Source organism: Fundulus heteroclitus, chromosome 15 (assembly GCF_011125445.2).
Source record: "Fundulus heteroclitus isolate FHET01 chromosome 15, MU-UCD_Fhet_4.1, whole genome shotgun sequence".
NCBI lineage: Eukaryota > Metazoa > Chordata > Actinopteri > Cyprinodontiformes > Fundulidae > Fundulus > Fundulus heteroclitus.
In genome coordinates this window covers 17,560,380-17,565,061 of record NC_046375.1, presented here as the reverse complement: position 1 = coordinate 17,565,061, position 4,682 = coordinate 17,560,380, and positions in this window count along the sequence as shown.

The following is a 4,682-nucleotide window of genomic DNA, read 5'->3' as shown; positions in this document are numbered from 1 at the left end:
TTCTTTTTCCCCGATCTGTCTCCTCTGTTCCTGGAAAATCCTGTGCAATGTTACCTCAGCTTCCCAATTATGCAGTACTCTGTGTTGATCTATTACACAAGATATCATTAAAATATGCAGAATTGTGAAATGGTGACTCCAGTTTCATGTTTCGTTGTAAAAAACTGTCGTTCAACAGCTTCTACATGTTTAATCCTCACACTCCCCTCCTCTCTTTTCACCTCCTATAATCTTTTTTTTTTCATCAGAAATACCATGTACGGTTCAGGCTTGTCCTGCTTATTTGGAAAGCCTCCCTGTACTCCACCCCTCAAAGGGAACCCCCCCCCCCCCCCCCCTTTCCTTTGCCATCTCGCATTTACTATTACGTTTGGTCTGGATTTGCAAAACTGAAGTGTGGGGTGACAAAATGTGAAATAGTAAAAGTGGTCTGACTAATTTTGCAATGCACTCTGAGTGGGATCTATAAATCATCAAGGCGTGGACGATTATCCAGTAATGGAAATTTAGCAAACACTTAACCGAACATTAGTTATTACAACACTTTCTTTCTAGCCATCTGTAAAAAATCACTTTTTAATGAACAGATAGTGAACCAGAACAGAAAGTTTGACCCTAAAAGTAGTTTTTTGGCACCACCTATGTAATCCCCCATAGCTATAGGCCCAAAACTTACCAGAACTTTGTGTCAAGCGTCTTATAGCTTGTGTCAGATTGTACAATCAGCACCGATCCCTGCTAATCATGAGATGGTGCACGACTACAATGTCTTCCCAACTCGTGAGCAATGTCAAACCAATGTGCAATACTGGTTTGTATCCTATTGGAGTCATCCCGTAGCTTTCTTATCCACCAGACATTATTATTGATATTGCAAGTTGTGCTTGAGCAGACTGATCCCTGCATACATACAACTGCTGGTCCCTGTGGTAAGATGTGTAAAAAGCCTTAAAATAAACCCATCTTTAACTGTAACAATGCAATGTCACACAGAAAATACACATTCAACCTTTGGAAATTGTTGAAAAAAAAGTCTCAGAACAAATGCTGTACAGTAAAAGTGCCTTTAATGAATTGATGCAGTGCAAAATAATAAATAAATGTGGTTATTCGGCTTGTTAAAGTTTGGTTTAAGGTCTTTCTCTCACATTCAGAGAGTGTAGGATTAAGAATGAGTCCACAGGGTTGTGAGCTGCTAACCTGCTGGAAAGCTCGATAAGCCACAAGAGGATTAGTCAGAGGAGGTAATCACAGTGTATGGTTAAAAAAAAAGAAGTAAAAGGCCTGTTATGGTTGGAGAGGTAAAAGCCAACAGTAAATGTAACTGCTTGTGGACAAAAAGAGACAGCTGAAGAGGGATGTAAAAGAGTGTAAAAACAAGATAACCTGCATTTTTCCTTTTGAAACATGAGAAACGATAACTTTTATAGCTCATCTCTCCGTGTTTGAGTTTGACAGACATCGGCCAACTCCTAACGTGTACGGACGATCAGCCAAAGCTGCACAGTCTCAGCCTGCATATTGCAGAAGAAGACACACGTGGCTCAGATAGGGAACGCAGTGGGTAATCCTTTCCCGCTAATCCTGCTCTCCATCAACGCCTGCAAAGAATTTCAGCCAGCTTTGTATTTATTGCCTGACAACCCGAACACCCGGACAGAAAATAAGATACGGGGGGTCGTATTCTAGGTTAGCAGAAGTGTGGGGCTTACGCATGGTGGCGCCAATGAGGAGGCGAGGCCACCCGCATTCCCCCCATAAGACATCCTAAAGAGTACATGATCGGTATCAAGTTTTCTCAACAGGCCATACAGCATATTTAGATATATTTGAGCTGCTGAATATTCTATGTGACAGTCTGGTGTCATCTTAACGGGTTTTTATCACATTCTCTGTTCATTGCAACAGTGCCTTGTAAGAATATCCATTCCCCTTGAACGTTTTCTCATTTTGTCTCGTTACATCCCAAAACATCGCTAATTTTTTTATGTGATACAACAGCGATCGTTATTGACAGTGTGTAAAACCAAAATGATACATATTCCTTTTTTATTTTATTCTTTAGAAATACAAATCAAAAAGTATGCACACTTAAAGTATGCACACTTATGTTCACCCCACCTTACATACCCCTAAATATGGTAAATTTCTTCCCTGAGTACTTTGTAGAAATACCTTTCACCGTGATTTGTCTTGCAGACTTCGGTTTTCAGTAATATGCTCGCATCTAAACTATGTCTTTGTAGCTCTGGCTTTATGTTCCTCTACTGGAAGAGGATTTTTTTTCCTGTTATTTCTTAGCCTGCAGCTCAGATCAGCTTACCATCGCATCTGATCAGCTTCCTTGTCCCTGTTGAAGAATATCACCTCCACACCAAAGTGCGGCAACCACTACAAGATGTCATTTTTTTCCCCCATGCATGGAAGCAAAAAGTTTCAAATACATTTCTCATCTTTCCTACAGTAACTTCTTCCACGTGTTTGCTGTGTGTATTTAAAACAGACTTATTTGTTCTTTTTCAGCCAATTGTTTCTCTATGCCGTCTTCCATCAAGGCCAGACGTCTTGAGAACACAACCACCCTAATATCAATGTGAACAGATTCTTCCACCTGAGCAATGGATCTCTGCAGCTCTCCCAGAGTTCCCATGGAGCTTTAAGATGCTCCCTATGTCTTGTCTGTTGTTTTTAGGAGGGTGGCCATGTCCTGGTATTTTTTCAGCTACGCCATTCTCTCTACCCTTTTGGAGGATGAACTGAACGGCAATCTGTGAGACTTAATGGCCTGCTTGTAAAAAAACTTTGGAAATCATACAATCTTCAATCTTTTCACAAATATACATCAGATTTTGATGGTCTATTAGAGAAGTTGTAGCTGCAAGCTGACAAAATGTGAAACAGTATTAAACTGAGTTTACTGCACATGCAAGCCAGCAGCAGGACTGCATTTTTTCCTTGCACCATGTAAGAGGTTGAGATGTGAAAGAGCGAGAATCTTCTCCACCCAGTGTTCGGAAATTCCTGATCCAGAGTTGTTTTGACGTATGGCTTTCCCCAGACGTGTTTCTTCACCAACCACTCACATCGTTCGCACACATTTTACTGCACCAAGATACACATGTTTAAACATTCCTGTTGACTGATGTACCCCAGTTATTGCCGCTGATAAAGCTAAATGAATCCATCACTGACTTATGAAGCCTTGACTTCTCACTACCCATCTGTCTTCCGGTAATCTTAAAAAAATATATATCTGCATCGTTTTTCTGCACGGGTGCTCAATGTCCAGCAAAGATAAAAACAACCTACTTAAAATAGTTGCTATTGTTGTTGTTTTTCTCATTCCTAAATTAAATTTAGTTGTGTTATCTAGGAACTGTTTTTCAACAGTAGCCGGTCAGGATGTTTGGATGCAGAGCATCAAAAAAAGATGAGTGGCAGCTACATTCTTCATTAATCTTTAAACGTAGCGCAGATGGACATTTTATTGTGATAAATATTTTGTGCATGCACATATTTATCTTACCAGGAATGCAGTAAGCCTTTGTGTTAACAAAATTATAGGAAATTATGCATGCTGTCGTGGGAGACACTGTGAGAGTCACAATGGGATTGACAGGAAGTGGTGGACAAGAACAGTCCGTCCTTTGTGAGTTATTAGATTGCTGCATTTCACTATGTGTGTGCGTGTGTGTGCGCGTGCATGTGTGTGTTTTAAAGGTTTACAGGGCCTGTAAGTCACAGTCCAAAGGCATCCCCTAGCCTCCCGTCACATAAACATGCATACATCAAGAAGTCCCTGGGTGATACAGAAATGCTTGTGGTTCCAGGCTGGAATCACATGCTCTGTTTCCTGTCCTGAAGGGATGGCCCAAGTTGGAATCTCCTATTTCACAAACTCGTTTTTATTGTTGCTTTGAGCAGAAGTAATAACTAACTTATCATGTGCTCTCTGTCAGGAACTGTAGAATGAAATCCTCCCTGAAATGACCCCAAGATAAGGAGCCCCAGAGGTAAAAAACAAAAAAAAAGAAGATATTTAAAGGAATTTCAATTTCCATACCGTCCTAGATTTCACACCCTATCTTTCAAAGTCAGAGCAGAAACAAGAACACAATTAATTTCATATATTATCCCTTATATGGGGTGGAGTGCATCTGAATTCCTTTCAAGTAGCTGTATAGTATAGTCTGTCTTGTTTCCTTGGCTTTACAAAAAACTACATTTAAATGTGCTCCTTCCCTGCGTGCAACATTATTGTTTACTAGGTTCGGCTTCCTTTAGCTGTTTTAACACTTTGTGAATATTGCTTTTATTTCTGGAGGAAGCTGACTCAAGACTATGCACAGCTACCAATGCACCTGCACAAAATGTTCTCCAACTTTCTGGGTGGAAATGGAATGCAACTCAAATCAGGGTGAAACTGGGATCTTGGAATTTCCAATTCTAAATTGTGACTTTTGTGAGCATTGCTTTAGACTTTCCAACTTGAAATATTTCAAATATTTCAGTACAATTCAAAAACAAGAAGTCTCTCTATTGGGATGTGACATTACTGCCATATGCACGGTTCAACTTCTCTAGTACATTAAAAGTGCAGCATGAAGTAACTGCTGAGACATGGAATCTGCTCTAAAAGTGTTCGTTTTTGTATCTTATTAAAACAGGCACAGCTTCAGCAG